This window comes from Bos grunniens, chromosome 3 (assembly GCF_055505025.1).
Source record: "Bos grunniens cultivar Pamir isolate PY7600 chromosome 3, Bosgru_T2T1.0, whole genome shotgun sequence".
NCBI lineage: Eukaryota > Metazoa > Chordata > Mammalia > Artiodactyla > Bovidae > Bos > Bos grunniens.
The window spans coordinates 19,394,326-19,417,070 of record NC_141167.1 but is presented as its reverse complement, the minus strand read 5'-3'; the positions used below and the strand labels follow the sequence as shown (position 1 = coordinate 19,417,070).

Genomic DNA, 22,745 nt, shown 5'->3' with positions numbered 1-22,745 from the left:
GGGATGTCAGAGAGAAGGTTTTGAGCTTAGGGTTTGAATGGATGATGGCACCTCTCCCAGAGACAGAAGATGCTGGAAAAGGAATGTTTCGTCAGACACCTGAGAACTCTAGTTCAGATTTAGCGAATTTAGGCGCCTAAAAGAGTACACAATGGGATGCACAGATCTACAAGTCAGAAGCTATGGCTGAGCTAAGGAAAGCTGTTTGTTTAATTTTATTTATTTTTTTAGCCACAGCGTGTGGCCTGTGGGGACCAGGGATTGAACTCAGGGCCTTGGCAGTGAGCCACAGAGTCTTAACCACTGGATCATATAGGAATCCCCAGGAAAGCTGTTTAGAAGTAATCTGAGTGCAGATGGTAACTAAAGCCACACAAGTGCAAGAACTATCCCAGCAAGAGATACGTAGAGAGACAAAGAAGACCAGCTCAGGACTCTGGGGAACACAAACATTCCGAGAGGAAGAACCATGAGGATGTCCGAAAGGGACAGGTTTAGGAAGTAGAAGGGAACCCCGGAGAGCAGTTGTCACTGAAGCCACAGGAGAGCTTTTCAAGGCTAGAGGTGACGTCTGCTGAGATGGCCACAGCTGAGAGGAAAAGACATCCATCAGATTTCTCAACGTGAAGGTCACTGGCGGCCTTGGCAGGAGCACTTGATGGTGTCTGAAGACACACAGGGTTGACGAGCTAGAGGTGAGAAAGAGAGAATTAACACCTTTAAAAGGTGAGGGTTAACCACTGGACCGCCAGTGGTTAAGACTCTGAGCTTCCACTGCAAAGGGCAAGCTGGGGGGCCAGGAAAAAAGATGAGGGTTCCCATCCCTCCTATATGTGACACAAACTAATTTTTGATTTTCAAAATAATGTAAAATTTGTATGTGTGATGAAATTCAAGTAAGCCTTTTCTAAATTATCTTAAACACCACAACATTGATTTATTGCCACTTTTCGTTGAAATGCCCTTTCCTATTCCCATGGCACTTGTTCCTCTTGGCTGGCTCTTGATGTAAGTCCCTGGTTTGTCTGTTAGGTAACCCCACAGGGTCTGGAGACACACAAGAGGGGAGAACCAGGGGCAGGATGCGTGAAGAAGGGAGATTTGGGCTTTTTACTTATTTATTTATTTTTAATGAGGAAGGTTTTTGCAAGTTTATAGGTTACAGGTAGACACTCAAAGACTTGGAGACTAAAAATGGCAAGTGATAAGTGATAATCAATAAAACAACAGGGTGGAAGATGGAGGCGTCCAGAGCACAGGGGGAACAGCTGAGGGTGTGGAGTGACCTCCTGTGTGCTACAGAGACAGAGGTGCCCCCTCTGAATGCAGTGGCCGCAGCTGTGTGGGACAGTGGTGCATGAGGTCTGAAGGAAGAGACAGGCATTGACTGTAGGTGGGGCAGACGCTAAGGATGAACAAGAGGGAAAAGAGAAAGGGGGAAGCTGGCACCTTTGGGTTGAAGCTGAGGCCCCTGATTCAAGCAGCCGGGGGTGAAATTAGATACAGCCTTTCTCTCAGCATCTTCAAGACAGGACTAAGTGGAGGAGGACCACCAACTTGGGGGGATCCTGCTGAGCCTCATCTGGCCAAGGCCCCTCCCAGAAAGCTCCCACCCCCTGCTCAGGCCCCCACCCCACGCTGCTAAGATGCCCCCATCCGCCAGCCACCCGGAAGGATGGGAGAACTGGAATGTTGAAACGGCTCCTACCCAGGCCTGTCTCAGCCGCTGAACTTCCGGCACCAGCCTGTGGTGGCTCTGGCTTCCTGTGCGAGTATTCGGAAAGGTATAAATCTCTGCTGAAGGTGGGGGCTGACCCCTGGGAGCAGGTGGCAGGGGAAGGTGTGCAGAAGGCACAGGGCAGACAAAAGAGCAGAGGTGGCAACCTCTGTGTTGGAAAGAGGGGCAGGCCAGGGGACACTCCTTTTATTCAGATTGTTTCCTGGATGGCCTGGGTGAGAATGAGGAAGTATATGGAGTGCCCAAAGCCCTTCACAAGGCTCCCTTTGGTGCCACCCTGGAGAGAACAATTTCCAGAATCCTGGGTTCTAGCCCTAGAGAAACATGCTGGCAGAGCAGGGGTTAATGCCTCCTGGTCTGCCCTCCTGTGAGGCCAGAATGTTCCACTCCAGACTGAGGCAGGCAGCTTGGGGGAAAACTGCCTATCACCCAATGAATCAGCCATCACATTGAATCCAGCACCTTCAAAGCCTGAGATCAAGGCCAAGTCTGGGGCTGCAGAGAGCAGCGAGGAGGGAGGGGGAAGCAGGTTGCTAAGAGAAAAGCCTAGTTCTCTCTGCCTGAGTAACAGGAAGGATGACACTGATGACTGGGGTGGATGATGATGTGCTTGGCACTCTCTGGAATGAGAAGCTAAGGGGAGGGCTTGGCCTGTCCTTCTGTGTCCCCATGGGGATGAGAGATCACTGCTTCTCAAGGCCAAGCCCCCAGGGTCTCAGGCTGCACTTCCAGGGTGCACAGACAGCCTCCTCTTCTGTTCTCCCCACCTCGCTGCCCTCCTCCACCCCTCACCTTGTCCCAGATCTCCCCTGCCCTTCCCAGTGAGGTCAGGTTGGTGCTGAGTCACTTCCAGGGCTCTGCCCTGCTCAGCGCACCCAACTCCAATCACTGTCTGAGCTGGTGGCCCCTTCCCAGTCACGTGGAAATCAACTCCCTTGGAGGCTAGGCACCCTCCCTCAGGTACAAAGGGCTAGCCTATCCCACTTGCCTGAAACGGGAGCCAGTTCTGTGGTACCATCATGCTCTGATGCTCCCCTGAGAACCAGGCTGAGGACAGTCTCCAGATGAGAACACTCCCAAATTCTTGCTTAACTTTCTTCCTCTTGTCCTGTCTGGTTCCTCTCACTCATCTTCTCCCAAGAGCACTCCTTAAATAAATATAATAAACAAAGAGGTAATCTCTTAATCAAGATTAATTAATTAATCTTAATTAAGTTAATTAATGTCTTGATTAATTTAAATTAAGATTTAAAATAAATCTCTTAAACAAGAATCTTAAGTAAGAACCTCTAGAGCTTCCCTGGTGGAACCAGTAGTTAAGAATCCACCTTGCAAAGCAAGGAACACCTCTTCAATCCCTGGTCCCAGAAGATCCCATATGCCTCAGGGCCACAACTATTGAGCCTATGCTCTGAAACCTGCAAGCCGCGCCAACTACTGAACCCACGTGCAGCAACAACTGAAGCCCACGCACCCAGGGGCCATTCTCCACAACAAGAGAAGCCACTGCAATGATAAGCCTGCAGACCGCAACTAGGGAGTGGCCCCCACTCTCTGCGACGACAGAAAGCCCACTCATAGCAACAAAGACCCAGCAAAAAATAGTAATAAAAAATACTTTTTAAAAATCTCCATTGCAGACTCTGTTCTAGGGATCCCACCCTATGAAAGCCTCATTATTCATAATTAGCATCAGCCACAATTTATTGCCTCTAAAAATTCAGCTTTACCCAGTACCTGAGTGAGTGAGTGAGTGAGTGAGTGAAAGTCGCTCATTTGGGTCCAACTCTTTTGTGACCCCATGGACTGTATAGTCCATGGAATTCTCTAGGCCAGAATACTGGAGTGGGTAGCCTTTCCCTTCTCCAGGGGATCTTCCCCAACCCAAGGATCCAACCCAGGTCTCCCACATTGCAAGCGGATTCTTTAACAGCTGAGCCACAAGGGAAGCCCAAGAATACTGGAGTGGGTAGTCTATCCCTTCTCCAGCAGATCTTCCCAACCCAGGAATTGAACCAGGGTCTCGTGCATTGCAGATGGATTCTTTACCAACTGAGCTATCAGGGAAGCCCACCCAGTACCTAGTACCTTGTAATACATTCCTTTCTTTTTAAACTGAGTATTAGAGTCTGTGGTTTGCATAAAGTACTTTGACCAATACAATGATTCACACCAAAAACAGTTGTAGCAATAAACACTTAAAGGAGTGGGAATCTGGCATCCTGAGGGGTGAGATTGGTCATCCTATCTGGTCAAGTTCAAAGGCAATGAAGATCCTATTAGTAGTAAAGGATGATATGGTGAGGACTATTCATTTCTTTATTTTATTTTTTAAAATAATGTAATGAGAACCCACGAGTTTGGTACTCATTCCCAAGAGCTAAACTATTATCAGTAACTTAGGTTACCATGTACTCCTCTCCTATCCAATACTCATGCCTCCCCCAAGAGGTCACAATTATCTGAGGGTTTTATCACATATGTTGATGTCTAAATAAGATATTGTTTTGTTTTATTTGCTTTTGATCTTAGTGAAAAGAGTGGTCTTTTGACACTTGCTTTTCTACTCAAAATTATAATTATGAAGATTAGCCATGTTGTGGCACAAAAAGGAATATCATTTTCATTTTTACTGCTGTGTAGTATTCCATGTGCGAATACACCACAAACTATCCCTGTGGTCAATGGGCTTATGAATTGTTCCTTTTCTTCTTCTCTCTTACAGACAGTGTTACTGGCAACTAGTTTGTTCTCTATATCTGTGAATCTGTTTCTTTTCTGTTATATTCACTAGTCTGTTGTATTTTCTTAGATCCCACCTATAAGTGCTATCATACAATATTTGCCCTTCTCTGACTTATTTCACTGAGCATAATGCCTTCCAAGTCCATCTATGTCGCTGCAAAAGGCAAAATTTCATTCTTTTTTATGGCTGAGATGTGGTATATATACCACATCTATAAAGTTCTATTTTCTTTACCCATTTATGTGTTGATAGATACTTATGTTGCTTCCACATCTTTGCAATAAATAATGCTGCTATGAACATTGGGATGTATGTATCTTTTTAAATTAGTGTTTTTTTTTTGGTGGGGGGAGGATATATACCAAGGAGAGGGATTCCTGGTTCATGTGGTAGTTCTATTTTTAGTTTTTTAAGAAACCTTCATACTGTGTTCCACAGTGACTGTACCAATTTACATTCTCATTAACAGTGTACAAGGATTCTCTTTTCTCCACATCTTCGCCAACATTTTTTATTTATGTTCTTTTTTGATGATAGACATTCTAATAGATTTGAGATGATATCTCACTGTGGTTTTGATTTTCATTTCCCTGATTGATTAGCAATATTGAGCATCTTTTCATGTGCTTGTTGGCCATCTGCATTTCTTCTTTTGAAAAATGTCTATTCAGGTTTTCTGCCCATTTTTAAATTGGGTTGTTTGATTTTTGTTTTTGATGTCAGATTGTATGAGCTGTTTACATATGTTGAATATTAATCCCTTTCGATCAAATCATTTGCAAATATTTTCTCTTATTCAGTAGGTCGTCTTCATTTTGTCAGTGGTTTCTTTTGCTATGCAAAAGCTTTTATGTTTCATTAGGTCGCATTTGTTTATTTTTGCTTTTATTTCCTTTACTCTAGGAGGTGGATCCAAAAAAATATATTACTGCAATTTACATCAAAGGGTGCTCTGCCTATGTTTTCCTCTAGGAGTTTTATAGTATGCTGTCTTACATTTAGATGTTTAATCCATTTTGAGTGTATTTTGGTATATGGTGTTAGAGCATGTTCTGATTTCATTGTTTTATATGTAGCTGTCCAGTTTTCCTAGCACGGACTTATTGAATAGACTGTCTTTTCTCCATTGTATATTCTCGCCTCCTTTGTTGTAGATTAATTGACCATTAGTGTGTGGGTTTATTTCTGGGCTCTCTATCCTGTTCTGTTTATCTATTGTGTCTGTTTTTGTGCCAGTACCATAACAGTTCTTGACTTTTAAACAGTATAAAGTTCTTTCTAAAGATACCTAGTTAGCATACCTTCTCTTAAATATTGCATTAACTATCAGCCTATTTTCATATTAAATTATTTGAGAGTTCTTTGTCAGTGTTTTTGTACACAATCAACAGCTTTCAAATCATCAATTACTACAGCATTTTACTCATGAAGAATTACATATATATTTATACTTCAACTGACTGATAGAATTTCAACATACAAAGCAAGAGAAGTACATTTTCACTGAATTACATCTTAAATAACACATTTGAAATTGACTATTCAGACATTAGGGCTTCCCTGGTGGCTCAGACGGTAAAGCGTCTGCCTGCAATGCGGGAGACCCGGGTTCGATTCCTGGGTCGGGAAGATCCCCTGGAGAAGGAAATGGCAATCCACTCCAGCACTCTTGCCTGGAAAATCCCATGGTTGGAGGAGCCTGATAGGCTACAGTCCATGGGGTCGCAAAGAGTTGGACACGACTGAGCGACTTCACTTTCACTTTCACTATTCAGACATTAATAATCAATTCAAGTAATGTGGCTACTATTATTATGTTGACAAGATGTGATAGAAATATACACAGTGGGTCACACACAAGTTCAAGGATGTCAGAAATGATATTGAAGTAGGTTGAAGATGATTGTTTTGGGGTAGTGGCATTTGGGGCAATTAAAAAAAACTTTTTTAGTACTTTCTGCATTAATTTTTATGAGGAACATATGTCTTTTTGTTTTGTTTTGTTTGTTTGTTTTTGTTTTTCTGGGTACCCCTCCCCCACCCCCGCCAGGAGCCGACCCCGCCCCGCGCCGCCCGGGTTCGCCCCGCCCCTGCCGCGCTCGCCGTGCATTCCCAGCCGCAGTGGGGACCCTCGAGAGCACAACTGGGACCGACCACCACCCACAGCGATCGGAAACTCGACCCGCGCCGCCCGGGTTCACCCCGCCCCTGGTGCGCTCCCGGCGCTTTTCCAGCAGCAGTGGCCACCCCCTAGAGCACAACTGGGTCCGGCCCCCACCCCCGCCACGACCCGATTCCCGACCCGCGCCGCCAGGGTTCACCCCGCCCCGGGCGCGCTGCCGGCGCGTTTCCAGCAGCAGTGGCCACCCCGGAGAGCACAACTGGGACCCCCCCACCCCGCTCCTACCGGAACCCCGACCCGCGCCGCTCGGGTTCGCCTCGCCCCTCGGAACATATGTCTTTTAATGATTGTTTATTTAAGAATCTTTCCACAATCATGATATCACGAATTATTCACTCTTAACCACAAAGAGTATTTTCATGTTACACTGCGATGTCAACAAAATGTAGCGTAAGACTAAAACTGCACTTGGCATAAAGCTCTGACTCAGTAACATCTTTCTTAACAGCAGGCAGTCACATGACTTTTTCATCTTACTGGCATATAATTTAGACACAGTAATGAGTACAATGTCAATTTTAAATACATATATCCCATATAATCTCCACTCAGATCAAGAATAGAATAAGTCCAGCCTTGCAGAAGACCCTCTCCTGGCTTCTGAAAGTCAGTACCACTTCCGTGGGTGCCCTCTACCTGGCCTCTCCCACTGTACTGGTTGGTTGAGCCAGTTTTTAACTTCCTATAATTGGGATAATACAGTACAGCCTCTTGCATCTGATTTCTTTTGGTCAGAATTATGTGAGGGTCACCTCTGTGGTTATACTGCCCATACATTGCTCCTTCTTTGCTGCTGTGTAATACTTCATCGAATGGACACATCACAGTGTATTTCCTCCTCCTACTGCTGCTGGACTTCTGACTTGTTTCCAGAGTGGGTTATCATGAGGACAGCTGCTGTGAACACATTCACCCGCGCCTTCTGGTGGACAGAAGCACTCATTTCCATTAGGCACATATTCAGGAGGAGAATTGCTTGGTCAGGGGTATATGTATGCTTAGTTTTAGGAAATGTTGGGGGAGATTCCCAAAGTCGTTGTACCAGTTAACACTTGCACCAACAACGTAAGGTTGTCCTGGCTTTTCCTCATCCTTGACATTATGATATATGGTTTTGGGACTTCCCTGGCAGTCCAGGGAGAAGGCAATGGCACCCCACTCCAGTACTTTTGCCTAGAAAATCCTATGGACAGAGGAGCCTGGTGGGTTGCAGTCCATGGGGTCGCTAGAGTCAGACACAACTGAGCAACTTCACTTTCACTTTTCACTTTCATGCATTGGAGAAGGAAATGGCAACCCACTCCAGTGTTCTTGCCTGGAGAATCCCAGGGACGGGGAGGCCTGGTAGGCTGCCGTCTATGGGGTTGCACAGAGTCGGACACGACTGAAGCGACGCAGCAGCAGCTGGCAGTCCAGTGGTTAAGAATCTGCATTCCCAATGCAGGGGGCATGAGATTCAACCCCTGGCTGGGGAACGAAAATCCTGAATGCTGTGGAGCAAAAAAAAGCCTAGCTGAGTCAATAAAAGTTAAAATTTTCATAAAAATATATATGATTTTGAAAAGACTGAAAAATAAGTTTATCATTTTTAAATTTGAGGGATATATGTGTATAGAAAGTAAAAGATATCTGATTGCTTGTATATTTGATCTTTTAAAAAAATTTATTAGAGAATAGTTGATTTACAATATTATATTAGTTTTAACTTGATAAAATAAAAATAATACCTCTAAATTCTGTCTTATGGTAATGATAACCATATATTCAAGACAGCAAGAGACACAGATGTATAGAACAGTCTTTTGGACTCTGTGGGAAAGGGCGAGGGTGGGATGATTTGGGAGAATGGCATTGAAACATGTATATTATCATATGTGAAACGAATCGCCAGTCCAGGTTCAATGCATGATACAGGGTGCTCGGGGCTGGTGTACTGGGATGACCCTGAGGGATGGGATGGGGAGGGAGGTGGGAAGGGGTTTCAGGATGGGGAACACATGTACACCCGTGGTGGATTCATGTCAATGTATGGCAAAACCACTACAATATTATTAAGTAATTAGCCTCCAATTAAAAGGAATAAATTTATATTAAAAAAATAAATAAATAAATTCTGTCTTAGAGTTAAATACATTCAATTAAAATTTTGAACTAAAATTTTTTTTATTATTTATTTTGAGGGGAAAAAAAGACTGATAATACCAAGAATTGAAAAACACACAGTTTTTGTGACAGTGGGTGTTGGCAATTGTATGCTGCTGCTAAGTCGCTTCAGTCGTGTCCGACTCTGTGCGACCCCATAGATGGCAGCCCACCAGGCTCCCCCGTCCCTGGGATTCTCCAGGCAAGAACACTGGAGTGGGTTGCCATTTCCTTCCCCAATGCATGAAAGTGAAAAGTGAAAGTGAAGTTGCTCAGTCCTGTCCGCCCCTCAGCGACCCCATGGACTGCAGCCTACCAGGCTCCTCCGTCCATGAGATTTTCCAGGCAAGACCACTGGAGTGGGGTGCCACTGTCTTCTCCATGGCAGTGGTATACTGGTAACTATTTAACAACTGGCTCATTAGGAAAGAAAGTGTGATTTGTAGAAGTTGCCAATTTCTATGGGATAAATACTTTTACCATGGCTGACTCTCACACATTGTTGGTAGGAGTGTAAATTGCTACAACCACTTTATAAAACCATTTATGATATCTGTTAAAGTTGAATGTATGCAAATGCTGGGAAACAGCAATCCCAACCCTAGGTATGTGTACCAAAATATTTATATTTTCAGGTCATCAAAAACTGAAAAACTAGAATGAATAAATAGTTGTGTATTCATGCAATGGAATGCCATACAGCAATAGGAACGAATAAGCTGCTATTACACATAACAACATGAATGAATCTCACACATACAAAAGCATATATACTGTATAATTCTAACTATAAAAAGTTCAAAAACAAGCAAAACTACTGTGGAGGGTCAGAAGTCCGGGTGGTGGTTGCTTTGAGAAGGACAGAGAAGGTAGTGATCAGGAGCATCTTTCCTGGATGGTTACTGTATGGACTGAATGTTTGTCTTCCCCCAATTTATGTTCAGTTCAGTTCAGTGTTTATGTGTTAAAATTTATGTGTTGAAACCCTAACCCCTAATATGATGATATCGTTACCGAGTCCAAGCTCATACTGCTCACCACATGACAGGTATCCCAGAGACCCATCTTACCCGAGTTAGAATTCAGCCTTCTTTTATACTGAAAGGGTAGAGGATGTGGCTGGTTGTTGCAAACTTCTTGGTGCTGACCAGACCCCAGAGGGAATGTGATATCCTTTGGTCTTGTAGTTGTCTACTCTAGGTCTCGTCACCATATTCCTATAAATCTCCAAAAGAGAAAAATTATCTCTATCTGAGTGAAAATTGTTATATCTTTAATAGTCAAGCCCAGGAGTCAGAGCCCTGGAAAGGAGCTACGGTGTGTGTTTCAGGTTGTAGGCCGCATTCCTTTCCAGGGTGCAGAGCCAGCAGGAGTAAGCACAGGAAACAGAGCACACAGGTTAGAGCTAAAGCAAGAGCTCCAATATGGAGTCAGGTTTGTTCTCTGTTACAGTATGAGGCGGGGCTTGGGGGAGGTACATGTGTGGGTTTAGATGAGATCATGAGGTGAGGCCCCCATAGTGGGGTTAGTGTTTTATAAGAAGAAACCAAAAACTTTCTCTATCCATCGTTCTCTCCCCCTCTCTCTCTCCCTTCGTCCCTCCCCACCATGTGTACATACAGAAAAAAGGTGACTTTCTGCAAGCCAGGAAGCCAGGAAGAAGGCTCTCACCAAGAATTGAATCTGCCAGGACCTTGATCTTAGACATCCCAGCCTTCAGAGATGTGAGAAATAAATGCCTACAGTTTGAACCTCCCCATGTATGGTATTTTGTTACGACCAGAACAGACTAAAAAAGTTATGTTTGCACAGATGTGTTCAAGTTATAATGGTGTATTAACGAGAAATTTCAATTAAATTTTATTAAACTAATGGATTATTTGCACACACAAAACCAAAAAATCTTAACATCATTATCAGAATAAATCAGCTTTTTCAATGTCTCTTAAATTCATAGATAAATCTTACTGTGTTCATAAATGAAACAAATTATACCTTGGCCAGTTAAACACATAAAGACAATTTTGCCAAGAGCAATTTAGGCTCATAATAGAGCAATTCATTTACATACTTAAGAGAAGCCATTCAAGCAAACAGAATATTTTCTAAATCCCCAGATACTAATTTTTAAACAACTAGCTCTAAATCCAATCGGATCAAAGACAATTTCTCACTGGAAACAAAGAGTGTGATACCCTCTCAGAAGGAGAAAAAGTTAAACACATATTTAAAGACAAAAATATTCACCATTAAGATGAAATCTTTAACTCATCTCCTCTTACATGCCCTTCCCCCTAAACCCTTCTATTTTCCCATCCTGACAAAAATGTTCTTTTATTTACTGTGGGTATACTATCTCTTGGTCCTTCTCTTGTTTTTCTTTGTTTTGTTTTATTAAATAATGGCACAGCACTTTTTATTTCTTGTTCCGCATGAATCAAGGGAATCAGTGGAATTGGAATATTTCTCAGTTTAACTGACATCTAGAATCACCCAGGCAGACATCCAGTTCTGCTTGGAAAGTTACTGGCTGTGCCTTCCTATTTAAATCACCTTACTTAGTCCACGTCAAGCAGGGGGAAAAGTTCCTATCTCTACAGGCTTTGGTTTTCTCACATTTTAAATAAAATCCTTGGGTTATTGCCATCAACTACTCCCACATCTTTCTTCTCTAACCATTTCCTGATTTCTGCGTGGTGAAGTTAGGCGAAGCTGCATAGCTCCCAACACACACACACACACACACACACACACACACACACACACACACACACACAGTGTTTCTTATGGGCCGGCTTCCCAAACACTCTGGAGACCAACCCCTTGGTTTAAAAAAAAACCAAAAACCAACTTGCCACATCGTCTGATATTGTGTAAATTCACAACGTGTCCACTAGAGAGCAATATAACCCCACCTCTGATGCCGAATTCCCCAAGGGAAATTTCCTCTTCCTGTTCAACCCACTCACAGGCTTTCATCTGATTATTCCTTATACTAAGCACCTGAAGGATTAGGTGATATGAATAAGGATGTAAGTAGCACACCTGTCTATCTATGCCCCTTGTCTCGCACCCTTGGCTCTAGGGCAAGACAACTCTCATAATGCAGGCATTCTTTCCCTCAAGATGAGTGCAACTGACAGCAGATGTATTATTAGTAAATTATTGATTTGACTGTGTTGTATCCCTATCAATGCTTCAGGGAAAGTTGAAAGGTTTGGTCATCATCAAAACAAAGAATTTGTCAACCATGGCAGTCCTATCTCAGGACCAGGCCAGATTCTATCTAGACTTAGTTCTGCTCATCACCAAGGTCCCTTCCTCCCTCCTACCCCACCCTTCACCCCAGGACCAGCTCTTATTGTTTTCTCTCACCAAGAAAATCACAACCATTCTCTCATGAGCCCACTCAAAAAACCAGATGACTACTGACGAATGCAATTGCTTTATCTTAGAAAAAGAAAAACGAGCAACTGTTTGTAATGTAAATGCTTCTGTGATTGCATCTTATGAACAAATACAATGTTGCTTCTTATTGCACATTTTAAAATAAAACCTGATATATCTAAATATAAACATTCAAGATGGTGACTGTGAAGGAAGGGTTCATCTTTTTAAACCAGACTGCCTTGATCCAATCTTGGGTTTGCAAGTTACTGAACCTCTGGGCATCAGTTTCCTTAGCTGTTAAAAGGGGAAAGTAAGAATTCTATCCCAGAGAATTGTCATGAAAAATTTGTTGTTGTTGTTTTTAGTTGCTAACTTGTGTCTGACTGTTTGTGACCCTATGGACTATAGCCCTCCAGGCACCTCTGTCCATGGGATTTCACAGGCAACAGTACTGGAGTGGGTTGCCATTTCCTTCTCCAGGCAATCTTCCTGACCCAAGGATCGAACCTTGGTCTCCTGAATTGCAGGCAGATACTTTACTGCTGAGCCACCAGGGAAGTCCTCCTGGTGAACAGAAGACTTAATCTATTTACATGGTGTTCTGCAAAAAGTGAGTGGTCAGGTGACCCAGACTTAGCCTATCAGAACCATTTCTTTGGGATTTATAGGTATTTGTCTCTTTTCCTCAGAAATAACTACACCTGCATGACATGAAGAGACCGTATGAGACCTCGGACCTGGGACCCTTTGCTGCAATACTTGCATCTAGACAAACATTCCTGGAGCAACAAAAATACAAAGAAACAAGGCATGAGAAATACCCATGCACATGCAGTTAGGGTAAATTATGGACAAGATAAAAAAGGGCTAGAAACCCAACTGCCACTTCTAAAGAGCTGGGAACGAAAGCCGGGATCAGGAGCAAAAGCAGGGTACTCCACATGCCGCCTGCACTCAACAGCACCTAGGGGTGGGCAAACCACCCAAGCCACCCCTCTGGCCCAACCCCTGACACACCCCTAACTTCACCCCATGTACAGAACCACCTTGCCCTCCTCGCTCAGGGAGCCAGCAAGGGAAACTTATTTATTTTCATTTCCCCTTGCTGCGGTAGGAGCCCCAGTAAAGCCCTTGCCTGAATTTCTTGTCTGGCCTTTTATTTTTTATTGAGTAAGGAAGGCCAGTACTTTGGCCAACTGATGCGAAGGGCCGACTCATTGGATAAGACTCTGATGAGGGCAGGAGATTGACAGCAGGATAAGGGGACACCAGAGGATGAGATGGTTGGATGGTGTCACCAACTCAATGCATGTGAGTTTGAGCAAACTGCAGGACATAGTGAAGGACAGGGAAGCCTGGCGTGCTGCAATCCATGGGGTTGCAGAGTCGGACATGATTTAGGGACTGACCCACAAGGAAGGTCAAGAACTCTGGTCGGTAACTATAAGACAGGAGGGCTTTTGGCCATGTGGTTTCCTGATGGAAGAAGCCTGTCTGAAGTAGACACTGTAACGAGAAAGGCAGAGAACGTTTGAGTCCCTGAATTTAAACCTACCCTTATTCTCTCCAGGCCTGAGTCAAAAAATACCACCTGCTCTGTGCCAGGCCCAATTCTAAACACTTGACAAGAGTCAGCTCAGCAATCCCAGCACTCCAGAAGGGTGCTGCCTGGGTACTCCACGTTAGACATAAGAAGATTCACCCAGAGTCGCAGAGGGCAGGAGCTAGGATTTCAGCCTGGCAGTCGGGTTTCAGAGTGGGCCCCCACATTTAGGTCTGTGTGCAGAACCGGCCTGTGCACGTGGCCTGGGGAGCAAGATCCTGGCTCTGCACGCTACGGGCTAATAGCACACCTTCCCCTCAGATGAGACGACCAAACGCGTCTCTACACACAGCCAAATGTCCTTTGGAGGGGAGGGACCAATTGCCCTAGTTAAGAACCACCACTGTCGCTCGGCTGCCCAAGATCTCATTTTGAATTGCTGCCTCTGAGTCACCAGATCCTGTGTTAGCCACAACTCAGTCACCCAATCTGTGTGTACAAACAACCCAACGTGCCTCAAACCTGGGCCACCCGCCACGCGTCGCCACCGAGACCCTGTGCTGCCTAAGACCTCACGTCACCTACCGGTCTGTGTCTCCAAAGGCTTCCTGTCACCCACGGCCCTGTCACCGAGGTCTCCATAGCCCATTTCCTAGTGGTATTCGTGCCCCTCTGTCAACCCACCAGAGTTTCAGGAAGTCAGGGCCACAGAGCTCTTCACAAAGACAAAGCACAAAATACACGTGGAGTCGGGGAGACCAAAACACAGAGGCACCATACAAGGCAAGGCGGGCAGGGGAGTCCCAGAAGCAGAGAGATTCAAAGAGACAGAGATGGAGAGAGGCCTGACACACAGGGCCACAGCTGGTTACGCTAAATGGGTCACTGGAGACCTATCAAGGCCTTCCCCCCACCGACCTCTGCATTAGACTTAGGGGTGCAGAGGCTAGAGTTCTGAGGGTAAGGAGCTTAGACCCAGCGTGACAGCTAATCGCCTGCACAAGGCCTCTGTCTAGGTCACTGAGCCCTGAGCGGCCCCCACCTCGCACAGTCACTCCTCTACTCCTCCCATCAGGTACAGTTGACAAGGTCGCATCCCTAATGCATCTCAGCCCGGAGGGGCAGAGGCAAGGGGTCAGCCCCTCCCTGCCTCTCTTCCAGCTCTGCCACCAGAACGCCCGCAGGAGACGTTCACCAGCATCCAAAGTGTTGGGGTGGGGCGGGCCTGGACAGAGAGCCTGAATTTCCTCTTGGATTATGTTGGCAAGGACCTGGCTGAGACCACAGAAACTTCCTTCCCTGAGTTGAGAGACACGGTGGGGAGCGGATGGTCCCTGCTGGTCTGGATCTCCCAGTCCTCAGGGCCCCTGAACATGACCACGATGAGAGGAACAGGCCTATGTTTTGAAGCAATAAAAGACTTTAAAGCAGCCCCACCCCACTCCCATCCTGTCTGGCCTGGTTGCTATGGTGATGTCCCAGTTGCTCCAGAGGCGGCTGCTGGTCCTTGAAGTGGGGTTGGTGGGGGCTGTGGATCCTGAGCTGAAGTGGGCTGGGGTGAGAGGTCAGCACTGTCTGGGAACATTCCTGGCTGTGGGTGGGGGCCTACAGCCCAAGGTTCCTCTCCATGCCTGCTTCTCTCGGCTCACATGCCATCTCTACCCACTCCCCTCACCCTCCAGCCCCGACTTCTTCTGCTGCTCCCTAAAAGTGCCATCCTGGAGTCTGAACCCACCCAGATCTCAACTCCAGGAGTTAGGTTCTGGTGTGATGGCGGATCGCAGGGCTCAGGTATAGGATGCGGTATATAGGAGGAGTTCAAGTGTGTTGCCCCAGGTAAGGGCTCATAGAGAACATTGGTGAGAATGTCGGGGTGAAGGCTAAAAGCTTCTGGAAACAGAACATAAAGCTTCTGGAAACAGTCCAGGCAAGACATCATCAGCAGGGCTCAGACATGCTCTCAGCATGGAGGCGTCTCATGGGGCCAGGACCCAAACATCCTCAGGGCTCGGGTGCGGATTTGTGCTCATGTCTCCCTTCAGTGGTAGTTTATTACTAAGAACAATTGTTCAAGTACCAAAATTCAGCTGGGCAACTTTTTGAATGTGTGAATTAAAAGGGCTTTAAAGTCATTTCCATTCCTAGAGGCTTCTCCTAACCTTTCTGAGGTTGAGTTTTCTTACCTATAAAATGACAATCATAGTTTCTAGCCTGTAAAACCATTGTGAGGATTAAATGAGAAAATAAATAAAAAGTTAACACAGTACTCAACAAATAATCGCTTTTTCAAAAGGGTGTTTAGAAACAGGAGAGATGGGATGAGAAGGAGAGCCAGTAATTAGACAGTCCAGCTAGACAACTGGCCAATGTCATCGCTCCTAGAGGCAGGAGCTACTGAGGGATCAATTTTTCTTCTCATGAAGGAAGACCAAGTTGTACAGGGAGAAGATGACAAGGTGAACATTCCACAAGGGAAAGAAAATGCCAGCAGGCACACCGTGAATGTGCTGAAAATCTGTGACTTCTTTGCATTGTGATGGAAGCAGTAAAAGAAGCTTATTCTTTAATAGTACATTAATAATGACACAGAAAAAATAGTCTCCTTTTTTTAAAAAAATGAGATAAAATTAACATATAACCCTGTGTACATTTAAAGGGACCACATATTAATTTGACACATCTATATATTGCAGTGTGATAGCCATTGTAGCATTAGCTAACACCTCTATCATTTTATATAATCATTATTATTATAGGGACAAATGAGATCTAGTTTCTTAGCAAGTTTTAAAATACAGTTTTGTCCTTTTTTAAATAAAACTCTAATTCAGTGGTTCTCAAAGTTTTTCATCTTAGGACCCTTTACACTTAAAAGTAATTGAGGACCTTACTGTATAGCATCTTAAAGGTCCATGGCTAAAGATGGTAAAGAATCTGCCTGCAATGGAAGAAACCCAGGTTTAGTCCCCGGGTCTGGAAGATCCACTGGAGGACGGCATGGCAACCCACTTCAGTATTCTTGCCTAGAGAATCCCATGGACAGAGAAGCCTGGAGGGCTACAGTCCACTGGGTCGCAAAGAGTCAGACACGACTGAGTGATTAACACTTTCTTTCACTGTATAGCACAGGGAAATCTGCTTAATGTTATGTGGCAGCCTGGATGGGAGGGGAGTCTGGGGGAGAATGGATACATGTATATCTATGGTTGAGTCCCTTTGCTGTCCACCTGAAACTATCACAACATTGTTAACTGGCTATACTTCAATATAAAATAAAAAGCTTTTTTTTTTTAATTGAGGACACAAAAATTTTTGTTTGAGTTTTATCTGTTGATATTCATGTTGATTCATACTGATTCTCATACCTGCTTTTGTATTCAATCTATTGCAGTAAATGGTTTTGGTTGCAAGATGTGAAGGAAACTAAGCTTCACAATATATGTAGTCAGAAAAGAGAGAAGTTAATAGTCTCTCGAGCCTCCCAGGTGGCTTGGCAGCGTAGAATCCACCTGCCGATGCACGAGACCAGTTTGATCCCTGGGTTGGGCAGATCCCCTGGAGAGGGAAATGGCAACCCACTCCAGTATTCTTGCCTGGAGAATCCCACGGACAAAGGGAGCCTGGAGGGCTACAGTGGAAAAAGTTCGAAAAAGAGTCGGACGCGACTGAGCCACTCACTACACAACAACAACAACTATAGTCTTTTAGCTTGCTGTGGCTATTCCTCTCTGATTCTACACCAAAACTCAACAGGTGTCATTTCTTAAACTTTAGTGACAGTGTGGAATCTGAAACTATATCAACGAACCGATTATATTATATTAAAATCCACTGGTCTGTCTTGCATTGTGAATGGTTCTTTTATCTGTGCACGTTTCTGTAACTCGTACCCTGGTCATTTGGAAAATAGTGGTTCACTGAGTTAGTTATCAGATCTTCCAAATGTTGACACATCTCATTATACACAATAACCAACAACTAACCAACCAACAAAACAAAAATCCAAACAAACAAAAAACCCTGTACATTCATTAATGTCATTACCAATCTCATCAAACTTGGGACGCTTTCAAACTCACGGTAGCAGATGGAAGATTTCCAAACTCTAATTTTCACTTGAAAGCTCTAATTGTATCACTGACCAAAACACTAATAGTTTTCTTCCCTTGAAGTAACAGGCTCACTTCATTCACTTCTGAGAAAATCATGCCAAAAACTCAAGTCTGAATAACTATTTTTGTCATGTGCTCTTTTAAGTGAAAGTAGCCAGTCAGTGAGAAAAGTGACTTTCGGCTCACAACTCAATCATTTTGAGTGCTTTTCCTGGAGATAACTATCATACTTCTATACGCACACTTCCCCTTTGTCACACAAATGTTGCAAAGATGTAGTCAAGAGTCGAGATTTAATAAAATTTTGTAATTTTGTTGCTTTATCAACAGCAAACTTGGCCTTTCCCTTTTCTTTTTCTGTACTGAGCTCGCACAGTGGCTGGAAAAAAAAAGAGAGAGACTGCTGGTACAGTTGGGAGCCACGCCTTGATTCCTGTTTGGGTGCCAGCAGTTCTACCCGAGGCTGCTCTGTGTCATCAGTGCAAATATCAACCAAGTGAAAATGGCAAAGAACAATTTAGTAGTATTATGAACATCATTTTTGCCTTGTAGATCCCCTGGAAGGGTCTTGGAGACCCCCAGGGATCTGTGAACAAGACCTGGAGAATGGATAAGAACTGACACGTGAATTCAAATGAAAGAATTAGAATAGCTCTATTTACTTTTCTCTTTTAAATGATTTGTTAACGGAGTTATCACTCACAGGGTTATAAAACGCTCTCACAAATGTCCTATGGAAAAACTGAAAGCCAATTCCATTGGCAGCACTATTTGCTTTACTTCCTCCCAAAAAAGTGGGGGAGGGGAGGACTAAGACCTGGGAGGCCCAAGGGAGTGTATCAGGCGTGTGGAGCCATCCGTCAAGCGTGTCATGGTGAGCACACACAGTCCTGGGACCACAAGGGCAAGGGGTGCTGGGAACTCAGGGCCCTCGGTCAGCTTCCCCACACAATCTCGCTAGCTAGCCACACACCCCTCCACGACAGTCACACACACACACACATACACGCACAGAGCTGCACTTTGCCATGGCTGATTTCACACAACATAAATGACCAGCCTAACTGTGGTTACACTCACACAATACAATCATACAGCCACGCAAAACACCTCCGTGGTCAAACACCCAACCTCACTGTGCTCAAAACCAAGTCACACGATTTTGTATTCAAAGTTGAAGAATTTCAGTGAGCACACACCCAAGCATCGCTGCAATCCAGTTATCAGTATGGCACATAAAACTCTGGGTCACCACATGACCGCGTGTGTACATTGTTCGCAAGAGCATAGGTTTTGGAGACTGGCCAACCTGGGTTCAAACTCAGGTTCTACCACTTAGATTAGTTCTTTCACCTTGGGCAAATTATTTAACCTGCCTGAGCCTCAGCTCTAGAAAATGGGGATAATTCCTACCTTGGAAACATGATGTGCGGAAGGCATAAAGACAGCACTTTGTCTGGACAGATGTATCCTAGGGATAGGCTCTAACTGCCATGGATGGATTTTGTCACCAGAGGGCACCAGGACTCCAAGATGTCAGTGTGGGCACTGGAAGAAATCCTGCCAGGAAGCCCAGGATTCCTGGGGAGTCTGAAGTCAAGCCCAGACTGGGATGGGGTGGGGATGGGGCTGCACAGACTCTGGAAACCCCAGCAAGGCTCAGGCCAGCCGGGGGCTGCTCCTGGGCCAGGTGGGCCCCTTATAGGATCCTGGCCTTTTCTAGGAAGGAGGATGAGCACTTACTAGGTACCAGGCCCTCTTCCTTGCCTACTTCACCCTGTTTAATCCCCACAACAGTACTGTGATTGGTAGCCAGTACTGAGAGTCTTCTGTTGAGGAATCCTGAGGAAAGCGAGGTTCCAGTTTACCTGGCTATCAAGTGGAAGTCCTGGGATAAGAATGCAGGCAGCCATGGCTGTCTTGGGGACCCCTCACATCCCCTTTCTGGGGCTCTGCCATGTCTCCCTGACCCTGGCTGTCTGCCCTGGAGCTCAGCCAGCCCCAGCTGACCCTTTCCCCTCTTCCAGCCTACTCCCTGCCTGCTCCCTGAGCTAGCCCATGGGTAAGAGGCTTATCAGGCATGTGGGGAAGACTGATAAGGCAGGGCCCCCCAGTAAACCTTATCCAGCCTCACCATCCTCAGCTGTTGGGAGTTGTAGGGTGCTGCCAGCAGATTGAGATCCACCCACTCGGGCCGCCAGACACCACCCACTTGGGGCCCAGTGTCACTCCCCATCATGTCACAGCTCCCTGTGATGTCATCACTGGTAGGCACATCATGGCTTAGTTCCTCCTCCCAGTCTGAAAGGGTTACTCAGACAGGACCCAGGGAAGCGGAGTCAGACAGGAGCCTTACCCAGGCTCCAGGTCAGCAAGCTGGGTTGGGCTGGACTGGGAGGAGGGGGTGGTGTCTCAGGATTCTCCCCAGGGTGGATGGCTATTTTTGGTGTTGGCTGCTCCACTTATAGCCACTCCTCCCAATCCAATGAGGCTCTGGGTTCAGCGGGGGCAGGGGCAGTGGGAGGAATCTCTCATCCCTCAACAGGACGGCTCTGGGTGTCAGCCTCTAGCCCAGAACTAGCCTCCTGCTCCTCACAGGGAGGCCCGATCTGGCGGAATAGGGACCTTGCCTCCACCCCCTAAGAAAGCAGCAAGGCAGAGACGGCCTGATGGAGAGACATAGACCCACTCTGACCATCAGACATGTCAACTTGCTGACCGTCTGTGCTCACAGCCTGACATCCACACTCTCGCAGGCCAGCAGCCATTCATTCTCTCAGCCAAGCCCTTGACTACACGTGGGCCTCAGAGACATGCTGTCTCACACTGGCACGTGACATACACACGGTCACGTTCCCATATGCAGGGAGTTCCTTTCCTCTCAGGGCTGAGTTCCTAGAAATCAGCACAGTTCCCAGCACAGAGGAGATGTACATTCATACGTGGTGAGTAAATGGACATTCACTTACACAGGTCATGTGACGTGGGGTGGGGAGGGACTGGAGGAAAAATCACCACTCTCCATCCTACTTCAGGACAGGATGAGAGCATCAAGGAAGCATCGCTGCTGCTTCCAGCACCACCCCTGGCCCAGCTTCCTTGATGGCCACTCCTCAGGCAGTGCCAGTCACTGAAGGGACCTGGGTCAACAGGGCCACCACTCCCCCTACTCCAGATTCCTTCCCAGTGAATTGGCACTCAGCGCTGGATGTTAGGAGTCCTAGAGGCCTAGACATGAGGCGCTCTGGGCATTTAAGGCCTCTGGGTGCTGGGAACTCTAGGTTTCGGGTTCACTGTGGTGTTCAGAGCTCTGGGACCCTTGGCGTTGGGAATCCTGGATTTTGAGAGCTCTAAGGTATTTAGAAATCTGAACACTGAATGCTCTGGACATCAGAGCTGTACCCTAGACAGGCCAAAGTCCATGTTTCCAATCTCTCTTTCTAATTTTACCTGCAGCTGCTGAGATCCACCCTGGGCCCCTGCTCTGATTCCTGTAATTGGCTCATGCTGCCCACCCGGGCCAGAGAAAGCACAGCAGGGTGGCCTGAAGGGCACATGGAGCCCCAGAGGCAGCTCTTGGATCTGGAACCAACCTAGATCCCTCCCTTGCATTGGGACAGGATAGGGAAGGTGCTAGGCACTGACCACTAGGCATTCAAGGGAGGAAGAATCTGAGAGCAAAGCCCAGGTGGGTTTCTGCAGCTCCTGAGGCTGGGTCTTCAAGCCTGGTCAGTCCCGGCTATAACTCAAAGCAATGTCCACCCTCCCCCAACTTCTCCGCAGGGTATCCCGGCACCCTTCCACCAAATGCCCAGTGCCACCAGCTCCTACAGTTCCTTCCAGAAGTGGCCCACGTCTGGCCTGATCCTTCATCCCACCAGACACACACCTAAGCACACTCTGTGCCACCCGACAGAGACCTTGCTTCTTCGGGCTGATGATGACAAGTGAAACCAGTCAGCACCAGAGGGATCTGACGTGGACCCAGCCCTCCCAGGAAATAGCACTGCAGCGGGAGGCTCCTGAGACACGCCTTAGACCACAGTGGGTGGGGCCCAGCCGCTGCCTGTCCTCTTGCTGCCCTGCCCAGGAAGAAGCCAGCCAGAGAGATGTCTGACCCATCGGTCCTCCCCTCTGTCCTCTGGCCTGATCCCCCTCCTCTCCCCATGGTGGCTCAGGCTGGCCGTGCCCTTCCCATCCTGTGGGCCAGCGGTCTAGGGTGGAGAGCTCATGGTGGGAGTGAAGCCATCTCGGCTCTGACCTGGGCTAGGCCCAAACCTGCCTCCCTTGGGGCCTTATTCTGGTTGGAAGAAAAGAGCCGCTTTAGTCTCTGACTCGTGGAGACAGACAACCAGAATCTTTCTCCTAAGCTTTTCCTCAGGACTCACCTCATTGTGCATCTGCTTGAAGCCCTTTCTAGATAAAAATGAGTAAAATGCACAGATCTGTAAGTCTCTGTATGTATGCAAATGTACTTTGTGTGATGTCATCAGTCTAGCAAAACCCATGTGGGCAACATCGCCAACTTTCCCAAGTCCCCGGGGAAAATCTATTTCCTCCACCCCGTGGGCTAAAGTGTGAGACTGTCTCCCTGCCCCAACCCAAATGCACCTTCTCCTTGACTCAGGACTGAGCCCTGAGCTCTCCTCCCCTTCACTTCTTGGAATCCCAGCCCACTCCCCCCACCCCCCCGCCCCTGCTTCACGTGGAGTCCTTGTAGTCGGGTGGCCCCATTGGTCCCAGAAGCTTCACTGACATTCAGTGCTCTCTTCTCAGGGGCCCCCAGTCCCAGTCTACTCCTTCAAGGGAAATGGAAGCCACTGTCCCACCCTCCTATTCTTCCTTGTCCCCACTCCACTCCATGGAGGCTCTTCCAGCAGCCTCCATCCTGT

The 22,745-nt window shown here is 46.3% G+C and overlaps 1 long non-coding RNA gene across 1 annotated transcript; it reads left to right on the top strand.

Moving 5' to 3' along the window:
* Positions 1-20,151: 20,151 nt before the first annotated feature.
* On the top strand, positions 20,152-22,293 carry LOC147375185 (uncharacterized). The gene is made up of 2 exons (XR_015157825.1): positions 20,152-20,798; positions 21,637-22,293. It is a non-coding gene; the product is annotated as an uncharacterized LOC147375185 (long non-coding RNA).
* Positions 22,294-22,745: the final 452 nt, after the last annotated feature.